The sequence below is a fragment of the Bombus vancouverensis genome, chromosome 7 (genome assembly GCF_051014615.1).
Source record: "Bombus vancouverensis nearcticus chromosome 7, iyBomVanc1_principal, whole genome shotgun sequence".
Classification (NCBI taxonomy): Eukaryota; Metazoa; Arthropoda; class Insecta; order Hymenoptera; family Apidae; genus Bombus; species Bombus vancouverensis.
In genome coordinates, this window is record NC_134917.1 from 15,856,238 (window position 1) to 15,870,530 (window position 14,293).

At 42.8% G+C, this 14,293-nt stretch overlaps 1 protein-coding gene across 1 annotated transcript in view; it reads left to right on the top strand.

The window, feature by feature from the left end:
* The first annotated feature begins 5,915 nt into the window (after window positions 1-5,915).
* LOC117157963 (latrophilin Cirl) overlaps window positions 5,916-14,293 on the top strand; it is a 364,233-nt gene continuing 355,855 nt past the window's right edge. The window contains exon 1 of the mRNA XM_076620304.1: window positions 5,916-8,214. The gene's annotated coding sequence lies outside the window, so the exon portion shown is untranslated. The remainder of the gene's footprint in view (window positions 8,215-14,293) is intronic.

The following is a 14,293-nucleotide window of genomic DNA, read 5'->3' on the forward strand; positions in this document are numbered from 1 at the left end:
GTACGGTAGTTAAAACTCATTTTAAGAACGCTCTCACGCGCGCGTACTCGAGCCGCCGCTCTTAATTTAGTTAGCCAGCAAGTTGGAGCGGGACGTCCGACCTTAAGACACTTTATCATTAAAGACCTTTCCGGCTCGTTCCGTCCGGAGGAAATTTTCAGGCCGTCGGCAATGCTGCATTTCAACAGAGAATTTTTCATTCTAGATCGACCGAAGAACGAGGCGTTAAGCGCCAAGCCGTTTTTCAACCTCGCAGATACCTCTTCTGCCTCTGTCTTTTCGTTACTTCTTAATTTCATTTATGCTGCTTTAATTTTTCGCACGTGAGAGAATTCTAAACGGTGTTGGTTATATCATTTGCTTCATCGGGTGCTCGAGCGAAATAAACGTAACAATTCTATATAATCGATCGTATTCTCGGATTATAAAACTCTATAAACGTAATCTACTAAGATACGATAAGCGGAAGCTAGCCATAGAATCTGTTCATACTCGACAAAGTTTTCGTTCTGTCGTAGAATTTATTCCGAAGCAATTAACGTCATCATCGTCGTGTTGGAATAGTACATAGTTTAGTAAGGCGCGACACGTGTTTGTCGTTGTTCGTAAATACATACTACGCTGAGCTGATTCGGTGAGAACACGTACACGTGACACGTGTACCTACCATTTCGGCTACCGACAGTGCACCACCTCGCGAAGTAGCTTTCCTTGTTAATTTCACTGACGATTCCTTTGCCACACTTATTTCACCTCCCCTTTCGCTTTCTAGCGTTGAAACGATGTTCTTTGCTATATTATCGAGTAATTTGATAGCGTATAAGCGTTCTCACGCGTGATAATACATAAATATCATTTTCCATTGTTCTGTCGATGCCTCGCCGAGTCTTTATCGATCCAGACGGTGGCGAACGTACTCCAACGCGCGACGACGAAGAATGGTTCCATCGCCTGCCGTTATTCGACGACTAAATACACCGTTAAATCATTTCCACGCGATTAGGGAACGCGGGAAATTCATTTCGCGACAAGAATGTGCAATTTATGCGATAACGAACGAGGAACGACTCACGCAATTCATTCAGATTCCTTTTCCACGTTGTCTCCATTTTCCATGTGATTATCGACGTAACAAGTAGAATTGTATTTCAGATCGATCGCACAATACCAGTAGATATAACGGTACTTTTATAAAGATTCGGCCGATTAAACGCGAGGAGCATTCTGTTAATCGCTTGAAAAACCAAAGCAACATCGCGTGGATAACTTGTTTACAGGGACGTGGAATAGGTATATTGTTTGTCAGCATCGTATAACGTGAACGGAATATTCCAAGAATCTTGAGGGATCCTGAACGTTCGTAGCGCAAAGTCTCGGTCACTCTGCCGGTTGATGCACGACCTTGCCTCGTACCTCGCCATCAGGCACAAATTCAGCCTCAGAGAGGATCTGCATAACGTCCGATCGGTGCAAAGAATGCACGAGTGGCACGCGCAGGAGGGCATGCAGTTCGTGCCGACACTGGCCGCGCGGTTTTGCACAGACACAGAGAAGCAACGATCGTGTCGGGCGCAAAACACACGTAAGTGCTATGGTGGAACCGTGCGAAGAGGAGAGAACGAGCGGAGAAGGGTGTACCGATCGGACGAAGGAAGGAACAAGGATATAAGTGGAAAGAGAGAGAACGAGTAACGAACATTGGAGGATGCTCGACAAAGGCGCGCTACCCTCGTCAGCTAGTTTAAGTCGTACATGAATAAATTCAATCCTATCACGGCCATGCTAATTTCATACAACAAGATCCTAGTAGCTGTGGAAAGCTATATAACTATCCGTCCAGCGGGGGCATCTACATAACATATAGCCGCTTACGCTTTAACCCCGAACGCGCGCAACGCGACCGGCACGGCTCCCGTTAACTTTGCTTCGTCGCTTTCTGGCTGTCAAATGTTGTTGGCTTCGAGATTCAGGGTTCGAAACTCGCGCCGTAAAACTCTCTCTCTCTCCCTCTCCCTCTCTATCTATCTCACCCTCTCTCGCTCTTCCGCGTAGCGTCAATCCGACCGTACTTGTTCCCGCGACCCTCTCACAGCCAGCGCTCTCGAACGTGTCAACCGTGAAAAGTTTTGGAATATCAGTTTTGCTGAAGCACGCGCTCGAAAGCTGAAACTTCGAATCGGGACGAGATTGACTGTGCTCTGTGACACGGTAAACCAAACTGATCGCTCGCTCGTTCGCGAAACGTATGGTAATGTCTTTGCTGACTACCAGCGAGAATTTTATAACGTCTCGTCGCGTGGCTGAATTTATCGGACTTGGTAATCTTGTAACGTCGTTAACGTATAACCCGTAAAAGGCAATTAAAATCGCAATTAGCCATGATAACGTTGACAATGGCAGATAATTATTATTATATATCGAAGCGTTTATTAATTGGCCCAATCTCGCGGTACGATTCTACAAGGTATGCCGTAAAAGATAGTAAATCATCGCTTAATGAATGTAAAATGAACGTGCGTTAATATTAAACAAATAACCGGCATTGTTACGAACGATGCCGACTGCGTAGAGAAGTTCGTAATCAGCATATGAATTAATACGTAATTATCTGAATATACGGTGCAGCCAGATAATGTAGAGAAAACGTGAAACGATGCGGTCACGATATTTCAAAGAAAAATCAAGCTTGTCGCTGTAGGCGTGTTTTGAAACATGTAACTCTTTTATCACGTACGAACAATGGAGCCAGTATATTTTAAAGAATCACTCGAGCTCGTACACGTCGATGATTTTTAAAGGCGGTTCATTAAAAATAGAATAAATGGTAATTACGCCGCGTCGAATCTATTCAGTCAGATTACATCGGTGCGCTCGCAGTTTTGACAAAAAGCTGCCCCGGCCATTCAGTATGTGTAAATAATTTTAAATGAAGTTAAATATGAGTGATTTTTGAATATATCGAAGTTGAAATCAATATTCCTGATTTAAATATTCAATACATCACTATGTACCTATGGGCGTTGAATTGGCAAACGCAATTACGAAAAATGAAAAACATTCATGTGATACATTCGAATCATTAATATCAAACAGCCAACGTTATCCTATAAAAGTATTAACGTGGTATTAAATTATAATGAGAAAGAAGGTAGCTGAATAAATGTTTTTTCAACTAGTATAAAATTCCTTGAATGACAAAAATTTATTACGGTAATTTTTCGTCCGTCCACTTTTTATGATCGACCGATCAGTTAACCAACCAATTTAGCTAAAAGCAATTTTTTATTTAATTATCTTGTTTTATCGACGCTTTAACGAAACAGCAGATGCAACTTGATACTCAACATTAATTGCATGCAAATGCAAAATTAATGTAGCAACATCGTCTTAATTACCTGTCAAATATTTCGCAATTGCTCTGAGTGACTCCGCTTGTATTTACTTTTGCATTTCTTTCAAACTGTTTCCACGAACAATTTATCACGCACGATTTAATTATGACTTTCGCTCAAAAATTTGCGATTTAATTTCAGCGGTAGCGACTTTAGAATTTCGATAAATTAATTGATGGATCTTGTTAAATAGTATTCCTCGTCTCATAAACGTTGATAATGAACAGCGCGAGCACTTAAGGCGGAATTAAACATATTGGAGAAAATAGAACTGTAATGTGGCAAAAATATTCGTCGTAACTTTTACAGAAACTTGAAGGGCCAACCTTTCTTACAATCACGATATCGTGCTAATGCGATTAATCTCAATGACAAACGCTTGTTATTTTTCACGTTAGGGATGGAAAAATAAAACGAAAAAAGTAAAAAGTACGTTTTTGAACGCGTACAGCATAGCTATACTTACTGTTAGTCATCGAGCGTGGATATAAATAGCGTACATGTACAGAGATGGAAGTGAAACAGTCGATCAGGCTGGTAACGTACATATTTGTTGAAAACGTAGACAGTCGGGCTCGCAGACAGGCCAAATGGAAAGTGTAAGTAGAGGGGAAAGCGCGCACTATTGTTCCACCCTCTTTCCCAGGTTTCAGAAGCGTTCGCAGCAAGTGCATTTTGTTGTGTACTCAGAAATCTGTTATTCAATTTGAAATGGCTTTATCGCGCGTCTGAAACCAACCCCAGATTTCGCATTGATGCCAAACTACATGGACTATGAAATCTCTTCCCAACAGGCGCACATGCGTGGCTCTGCATGCGGCATGTAGCCTGGCTTTTCTCTACACTTATGTGAACTACCAACACCACTGGTAAAATCGAGTGCTCGGAAGTTCCCGGCCGATACTTTCCATGTATTCGTCCGAACATATGCATGTGGAAACGGAAACGATTGCAAACTAAAACAGATATGCAATGACGCGGTATACGTTGGTATACGTAACGATAAAATGATTAAACAAGAAATTTTCGACTAGCACATAGTGTTCGCAACCACACAAACATCCAATAATACGGTTTCGCGTAATATCAGTTGTTTATCCAATGGAAAATTCGTGTAATATATGTTTTGAGATAGAAGAACGGGAAAGTCATACAGAATAATTATTATCGACATTCTTTTCCTGGATGCAACATATTTAATGGAAAAACGGTAATGGCATTTCAATTTCATGTGTACTAACGTTATTTCTTTCCAATTGGATCATCCTACACAGCCAGGAAATTAATAAGCAAGACAAAGGCTGTTGTTAAATATAAATCCACCTGGTTCTATCGATTGGTTGGAGGACAGGATTGTAACAAGATGCCACGGACGAAGCGAGATCGTGAAGAATAATAAAAGTTTTGTCATTAAACGAACGTTTAAATTCGAGACCTTAGATCAGCGTCTGCCAATTAGAGCGAAAGCAAGGTCGAGACGCGGCGCTGCGAATTCCGCGTTTGCTGTCCGCGCGTGCTACTCAAGTATGGTAATACGATGAGAAGGAAAACGAGTCTGGCCTTCCACCAGTATACCTGTTGTACTTCAATTAAATTGAGCCACCTGAGAGGCAAGCCCTTTTACTAATGTACTCGTCGTGAACTTTGATGTACCTACAGTTTGTATCATACTCCTTTGTATTATTTTATCGCGTAACGAATGCTTTCTATAGTAAATAATTGTAGAAAAATCTCGTGGATAAAAAATATCTTGAACGTTACGCTTGAGACACAAACGAAAAAGGTTTATATCGTTTTGAAACATTACGTTTACCGAAAATAATGTATTTTATAATACAAACATGTACATATAATAGAATTAACAAAATACTGAGTAATTTCGTTGCACAAGCATATGGGCTGACACTGTATAAAACACATTATTTAAAAATAAAAATTCAGAAAAAGCAAGTCACGGAAAAATTTGAAGATTTAAAGCGTATTACATATGCATAACAATCCGAACGCGTCGAATTACTTTCGGTTGCCCGCCAAAAACTAGTCGAAGCGACACGACGATAGCGCCACGCTCTGTCAATGATAAAACTCGTTCAAAGATATTTGCAAAGTTAGGTTAAAAAGATTAAATGAGAAAATTGCTTGCTTTTAAACGAAAAATTCTCTGTGACTTGTTCCCAGTTACGGTTATTCCCCGAATGACAATTCAATATCGAAGATATCCGGCGATATTCGTAGCGAGTTAGAAAAAACGAGGGAAAAAATGGCGGAACTGAAACAAAATCGTCGAATAGGACGCGAATGCAAATACAGGAAAGGTACTCACACAGGATCACGTAGAGGTGCGTGCAGGCGAGATTCAGGCAGGAAGGCAGAGGTGGGTTCTCCTCTCAGGTTCGCAGGTACGTGCACGTAGGTATACGCGCACTCGATTGGCGTCGACCGGCGTCCCGGGAGGGGCGCGACGCCAGCCAAGAACGAACGTTGATACTAAACCGCGGGCCGAGCTGCTCCGAACGACAGTTCAACGAGCGTGTGTTCCGAGGCCGGATCACGGTGGTCCATACGAACGATTCGCGTTTAAATTTCACTAGCGGCCGCGTGTTCGCGAAACTGTCAATCAGTGACGTTCGTCGGTCGGTCCACTGCGATGCGTTCCACGCGCGAAATCAATCTCGACTGAGAAGTATCGAATCGCAATTTCGAGGTTATCCACCTTAATCGAGAATCGATATTTACAGTAATCCCATCCCGATGGTTTCGAATTGCCTATTGGTAAGTGTGATACAATATGGTGGACTAGAATCGCGCGCGATGATAACGCGGAAATTTAACCTAGAATATCGATCGAGTAGATCCGTGTACGACTAGGACCAGTTAGACGTACACGTGAATCCTTCGTTGGAACGGTGTGTTATCGTGTAGAATACTTTGCAAGGAGTGTCGTCGTCCAGCGGGATTGTCTTCTGGAATTGATCGAAGCATGATTAGTAACTAATTTTGACGACAACGACGTTCGGATTTGTGACACGACTATAGTGTGCGCATATAGTCTATGCATACGTGTGTGTAACCGTGTACGTGTGTGTGTTTACATTGAATCAGTGCTCGTTGGCAACATCATGATCCGTCGACGTGAGTGCGATCGAGTACTCTGGAGTGCTACCGAGGGTGTTTCTAGTGCAAGCTTCGGGGTTGTCGTCTGCGTGTGGGTTTCGAGATGCGTCCTGTGGTGCATCAGCCACGAGTAACTGCAATTGGAGGCCGGTGTAGCCGTATATATACCGGTAACTTGGCCACGAGTGAGCGTAGTGTGCCGACTAACCGCTGGAGTAATTAATCCGACGTATGTGCGGACAGACATCCTCGTTTCTCTACGCAGAGTCAATCACTGACGTCGATTCAGAATCTAGGGCTCGTCGTTTGATTACAGCCTCGAAAGATTACAGTCTTGATTGGAATTTGCTTGATGCATAGAGGATAATGACAATCGATGGAAAGATAACCGAAGGGCACACGCGTAAACGACAAAATCAAAATCACCGACAAGTTAATCGCGTGAGAACGATTAACCATTAAACAGAGAAAAAAAAATATATATATAGAGAGAGAGAGGGAGAGGGAGAGAGAGAAAGAGAGAAAGAGAGTGATATTCAAGAACAATGTTCCAATTCCTTCGCGCATAGCTGATCAGATTCGATCTACTGTTTATGCAGCTGTAAAACGTCTACTATATTACCGGATCAGTAGACAACTTCACTCTACGTCGCATTTCGAACGAGGAGATTAATTAAAATAGAAAAACACAAGTTTCTATATTGACAAACTCGTCGATATTGACACGGTACTGTCACACAGAATTGATGCTTCGTGTTGATAAACATTGTCTGTTACTACCACGCGCACCGGTGTTTATGTCTTTTTCAGTAAGTAACCGACTGATCATCGACCGCGTGCCTATCGCACCATCCGACGTCAGTCGCTTATCGCAATCGAAACAATGTATCGTATCGAAGATTGAAGCCAGTACGTTGTGCGCATCGTTTAAGCGACAAGTTCGAAATAAGTGCACGATGCAGAAATAATTCGATCGATTTACGAAAATATTTCCGACAATATTATATCCGGCGAAGTCGTGCAGTGTTTTTATCTTGACGTTCTGCGCATCACGTGGTTTCTCGCCAGGAAAAAAGGACATTCTTCTTGACTTTTCGTTAAGTTAATTAACCGGCGAGCAACGTTCATCGACGTCCATATTTGAAAGTTGCTGAACACGTATCTTGGCGGACAAAGTAAATGAACGACGCCGATTACCCGAATAGATAATTAATCAGGACCAAGCGAAAGGAGGCATTCGTTCTGCACGACCAATCATCGGCCCGATGTCCTGATCACCTTACAGTGTATACATCATTCAGCTCGATTGGAATGGAACGTCTTAATTAATAATCACGCGAACCTATTGAAATTCGTGTGCCGTTTCGCATATTAAGAGGGCTAATTAAAGAAAAAAGGAGTAATTAAAGAAGCAAGGCGAACGAAGAAAGGGCCAGAAACGGAGCGTGGAATCTGCAAGTGGACTTGGCCGACTTCATCGTCTACTTTTTACCTCGTTTCGCGAACACCGAAAAAGAGTTCTCACACCGCACGCGAGAGGGACCTTAGACACGCACGCACGCATTCACGCACCCCTTTCGAGGGAAGAACTCGAGGAGCAGAGAAACCCCGTGCCCTCGGTCATCTCGATTTTTTCGTGGTTTTTTCAATCCTGCCCAGTGGCCAGTTTTGCTGTTCATATCGTGGAATTGCTGCACGCCGACCGAAGGTGAGTCAAACTCGAACCAATCTATACTTTTACCTTTTTTTCTTCTCCATTGCATATTGCACGTTGCTGTAAATTGAACAATTACATTGCGGATCAATATTTACAGCATAACAACGATGATATTCGATTCGCGTATTTATTTTATACTTTCGCATAATATAAGCAGCATTATTGCATGAGAGCGTCGTTTCTCGAAACTCGACCACCGCGTACCATACTTGACCTTGTTCACGAATTACAATCATTTCTCTGTTCCGGTAATTCTTTTGACAAATTGGGTTGGCGTAACTAATTTCTGTAGCTGTCAGCCGGCCTGGTATATTAAACCAAGGGAGTATTGTTTCGATTGGCAGTGGAATCCCCATGCGACCCAAACATGTGCAGCATGAAAATAATCGTAGCTCAAAATTGAGGTCGCATAGTACATATTTTTGCATGTCCTCGAGCAATATCGCAGTACTGCGACGCCAATTGTATAAATTCGCGATGGTTATATGTATTGCTGTTTTTTATTTCCATAGTTATCGTAAACGGAAAATATTATTAAATAATACTTCCCAAATGATACTTGCAAATAATTCGCGTTCTAAATAACTCTCGAATCGTATCGGTAAAAAGAATGGAAATAAACTTTGTTTTAATATCGATGCATAAAAGTAATGGAGTACGCATACGTGTCTAGACGACGAAACGCTCGAGTTTTCGGATATGTATTACGTATAGTCGTATCGTCATTGACGAAGAGCAGCAATAGCTTTTGTACCTGTAGAAGAGCTTCGTCTCTCCGCTCATGCTGCACTATGCCGCGAAAGTCGTGTGTTCGTGTCTGTCGCTAGCAAATCCTTGAAATCGAATTTTCCGAGACGAGGGTCCTCTTGGGAATGGAAAAGGAGGGAGAAAGAGTGCCGGACTGGCGAGTGGGAGAAAATTCGTACGTCAGTATGGCCGGAACGAAGAAGAAAGTACTTGTGTCGAGCGAACGTGCCGATTTTGCGTGTCGGCGTTTCCGTGCAATTTAGTCGCATACGATTTATAAAATTGTGAGTGTAGCCACCGCGGGGTTATTGTAGCTATAAAAGAGCACAAGCTTTATTGGTCAAATTTCTTCGCGTTCGAGAATGCAGAAAGGCTACATCGATGGTCTACTAGTCGAATCGCGCTTAAACGGTAGAACAAAACGACTTATACATTCGCGCGTAAATTTAGAGAAAATTAGTATCGTTGATCTTTGTACTACACAGATTGTCGAAAAATTGGTACTCTTTTATGCGGATTATATTTAACATTTGACGAGAGTTCTTGAAATTATATTTGCACGATATCATTACACGATGTTCGGGAAACGTGCAATCTTCAGGTAAAGTGGAATAATGGAAGTATTTCGCGTTTAATTCATACAATCACGTATTCGAAGCATCGAAGGTTGGTACAGGAGTGGAAAATTCTGATCGTACGAGAATGTATCGACTATTGTCGGTTAAATCGAGCATTGTCTCTGACCGAAGCTGCAAAATATAATACATTTCTACAAAGCCGCACGCGAGTCGACACGTCCATTAGAGGCGAGGACGTTTAACAGAAATTGTGTGACGTTTCGCATGGGCATTGTATACGGCGGACAAGCGTAGGTATGCCCAAATAAATAGACCGTGTTACATAAAGAGCCCTTGTTTAAATTATATCCACGAAGGTATTGCGCTTGTTCTCCCGCGCGGGGGAGACAAAATTGCGCCATTTTCCGGAACAAATGGTTCCTACGTCCGGAAGCAATACGCCAACTGTACGAAATTATAACGGATATATCACAACTTTCACCCGCGCTAGAACGCATACATGTAATGTGTGCATGTACATCTTGGTCTTTCGGCGTGAACGCATGATTCATGGTTACGGCACGAACGTAGGAAGAAAATTATCAAACAGCAAGAGGGATCGTTTCCAACTCGGAAAATAGCGTGCATGTCAATTACCGATCTGAGTCGGTTAATCATGCTACTACAAATCGGCTTTATGATATTCAGAAGTGGACTTGTCTGGCTACAATTTTAATCTAGATCTATCTCACGCGATGAATCCGTTTATTCTCGATATAAACGAAGCTATTGTTTGAAAGTATTGCCTTCTGAATAAAAATTTGAATATAGATAGGAAATATCGCGAGATCTTAGATCGATCGAGAACGTCGAACAACAAGTACATTATACTCAACCTGCTTCGTTTTTTATTCCACTGGACGGATCATCGTTTAACGAACCTCCGCGCGGAACGAAACGAGGCTGATGGAAAAATTTGCGGATAGATTCGACGCGTAAGCGATCGCTGGAACTAATAACCAGTTATAGCTAATAACACTCGTGAAAAAAGAGAGGCATCAATTAAGTACATAACAAACGCGATACACCGTTCCTAAAAGTCAAGCGAGGCAACAATGCAACACTATGCCTCCTGGTGTTAAACGTGGATCCACAAGCGCCCCAAGTGGCCGTACATTTAAGAACGATGCGTCTCTCCGAAACGTACAAACTGGTTTCGGGATACTCCTCCCTCGTGCTCGGCTTATTCTCTTTCTCGTACTCCATCTCCCTCGAAGGAGAGTCGATCAAGCTTCTCTCGAGTGCGTTTCGGGGCCTCTCGTCTTATTTCCGAGGTTCTATCTCGGCGAAAAATCTATGTCAACCGACATGTTGACACGTGTTTATACGTAGACCGGTCGTGTGAGCGCGAGCACACGGTAAAATCAGACACGTTAGAGTAGAAAGTGAGAGAGATGGAGTAGATGACAGAGTAGGAGGAAGAGTCGGAGGAACGGAAAAGATGGAGGCGGGAGGAAAGGTAGACGGACGTGGCGGAAGAAGAAAGAGAGGGTGGGCGCCGGGTTGGAAGTCGAGTTACTGGTATGCAGTGTCGGATTTCGCCTCGTCCGTCGGAAGAACGCGCTAGACGAAGAAGAGAACGGAACGTGGTGTACAGAGAGGAGTGGAAAAACACAACACTCAAGGTGTGCACGCACACACGCGTAGCACGCATGCTCAGGTTACACCCTTCTCATGAATCAAAACTATTTGAGACGGAGAAAGAGATATGGAACTACGCGCGAGAACGAGGCCAAAAGGGAGACAGGCTGACGTTAAAAGGGATAGGCAGAGAAAGGAAGAAGTACAGAAAGGGTAGACGAAGGAGACAAAGAAAGACGAACTAGGACATACGTGTTTGCTTACAATAAACGGGAGGTCATGCCGCGGTAGCTCTCTCGCGTTCCCTTGATCCCAGATATGAATTTAATTTTATTATGACGTGAACCGTCCGCCACTGCTGCTATCTTCGAATCGTTCTTATGCTCCCCGCAGAGGCGATCGTGTGCGAGTGAGACGACTTCCCTCCGCGGTTAGCTCAGAATGTTCTATTTCACTTTGGTGCTCGGTGACCTTTCGAAATACGGCAAAAGCGGATCGAGGGAAAAGGTGTAATTGAGATGGAGGCGATCGATCGATGCTGAAAATAATATAAATAGATAATAGGTTCTCTTACTCGATGCCATGCGAGCCGCGCAAGCCATTTTGCGATTTTCAAGGGAGTATAATCAGAGATAGGACCAGGGATTATTGTTCTTCTCGATCAGGCGGGCATATTCTACGAAATCGACGAAACCGATCGTGATCGAGAATCGTGACAGATAGATATGCATGCCAAGGTTTTCTTAGAGAAACGAACGTTTCTAGTGGTAGAAACGAAAGGATGAGCAGAACTTGGCGGGAGTTTAGTTTCGCTTCTCCGATATGTCAAATAGATTCTCAAACGATTAAGAAGGTTTAAAGATTCTCCTTTGCCAATCTGAATCATTTTTTTCCGTTGACGTACAGTGAATATCGTTTCTCGAGACTAAACAGAAAATGTTTTCAACCTTCTCGCAAATACATATTGCTCGTATACATATATCTTGATGAGCTTATATATTAATATGTAGTACCGAGTAGGTGGTAATCGCATTGTGATTTAGAAATAATCTTCCACCTAGCCTTTCACTGGAATCGTTGATCGAACGATCGGTGACGCGGCGTGTATAATTTGCAAGTGAAACTCTCGCGTAGAATCGAAGGCGAACAAGTTGCATACAAATAACTCTCAATGGTAGCTTGCTATTATTATTTTAATTAAATCTCGCATTATGGTCTAAAAATAGGAAAGCAATTTTATTGCTTTCATGAACCTATTGCTTATCTACGCATCTTAACGTCCGTGAAGAGACTCGGAAGAAATCTGATAGTTGTATGGTTGCATTTTAATTGTTACTCTATCGCTACGCGATTGTTACTTATTATCGATTCGTTGCAGCGCGGTACGTACAGTGTGTTCCACGAATTTTATTACCGTAACGCCTGTAGGAAAGCGTATTACCGGAAAAGCTTAACCACGCGCGAGATCATTGAAACGGAGATCGTCTCGGTGCGTTTCTATTTAGACGAACGTAGGGCCCGGTAACTAGATACTTCAGAAGTGCTCATTATAATAATTCCACGAGTGTAACAGTCGCGCCTCGTGAACCGATATTAAAAAGGCATTGTCGTTGGGCGTATCGGTGAATCACTCTTACGGTTCCGTCGAACAATGCGACGTCGACATTATTAGCATTTTGCTCGATCTCAATGCAATTCAGCTGGATTCTATTGATCCGTGGAAAATACTTTCGCTCGACAACGTTGACCCCGCCGACGCCGCAATACCGATGTAATTAATTCTTTCTCAGGAATTTCATTGGGCTTCCCTCGCGACACGCTAAGAACCGCCGGCAGATTTTATACGCGGCCACTCGCCATTTTTTACTCATTAACGTAATGAAAACTGGCTGCTCCTTAACGCTGGGTGTCTAATTAAAGAATTCGAAAGCGTCTAATCGACGAATGACGCTCGTTGTCCGGAATGCGCATTTATACACGATCAATGTCTGTGCATCTATGTTATGAGCAAATGCATCCTTGGATCGTAATCTTCTTCTGCTAGCACGGTATCAAATAACGAAAAGGATCGAAGGCACATCGTATGTGTTCCGCGTGTATTCTTTTCGTTACGCAATATTCGAAGCTGGTAAGTTTAGCAACAAGAACGATCGGAAGAAACGGCGATGGGAAAAAAAAGTAAATGGGACGGCTGGCGAAAGGATTGAACGCGAACAAAAACCGAGTTATCCGATACTTTGAAATGCCAACGCATTATCGTAATGAAAACAGCAATGAAAATTGGATTAACGCCATGCTTTATTTCGTTACATGTTCTCCGGGTTGGGTGGCAAAAACGAGATATTGGAAGATTCATCTTGCCATTAAAAACGATCGTAAACTTGCACGTTTCGGTAAAAAATGTACTCGTTAATGGCCTTGATGATTACGCGCTGTTCTTCCGATCCGTCAGTTAAAAAGTAGAAGGTATTTTACATTAACCAACGTCGTTGTTGGACGCCGCAAAAATGAACATTCCTAACGGGCTGATATGAAGCGTCTAGTAACAGTCGACTTTTTGTCGATAACCCGTGTACATTTAAAATTAATGGTCATGTGAAGAGTAAACAAAAGATAAAGTTTAAGTATAGAGAGAAACGAAAGGATCGGCGAATATTCCGTTTGTAGCAGAGACAAATATTCGAAAGATGTTAGGCCGATAAAGGACGATAAAGTTGGTTCGTCCGTATAACGTGATCCAATTTTCTCAGCGATTCGATGATTCGCCGTGCGCCGTGATGGCGTAATTCGCTTCCACTTACGTCGGTGGATCAAAATTAACGTGGCCCTTGATCCTACCAAATTTCCATCCCTTTTCGCGTACCAAAAAGGTCCGTGGTTGAGTGCTATCTCTGAAAATCCATAGTGGTTGAGCCCTCGCGGAAGGTGAAATAGCGTGGAATTTGCATTACTAATGTGCAAACTACGTCAAACGAAATACACCAAAGTATTTTACGTTGTATGAATGAATGTGTAGCCTCGGCGTATATGCAGTTACGTAAGCGTGAATAAACAGTCGGAGAAGTATTGTGGCCCTGCGCACATACACGCGTGCATGATGATGTTCGAATAGACGCGGGGGCAAT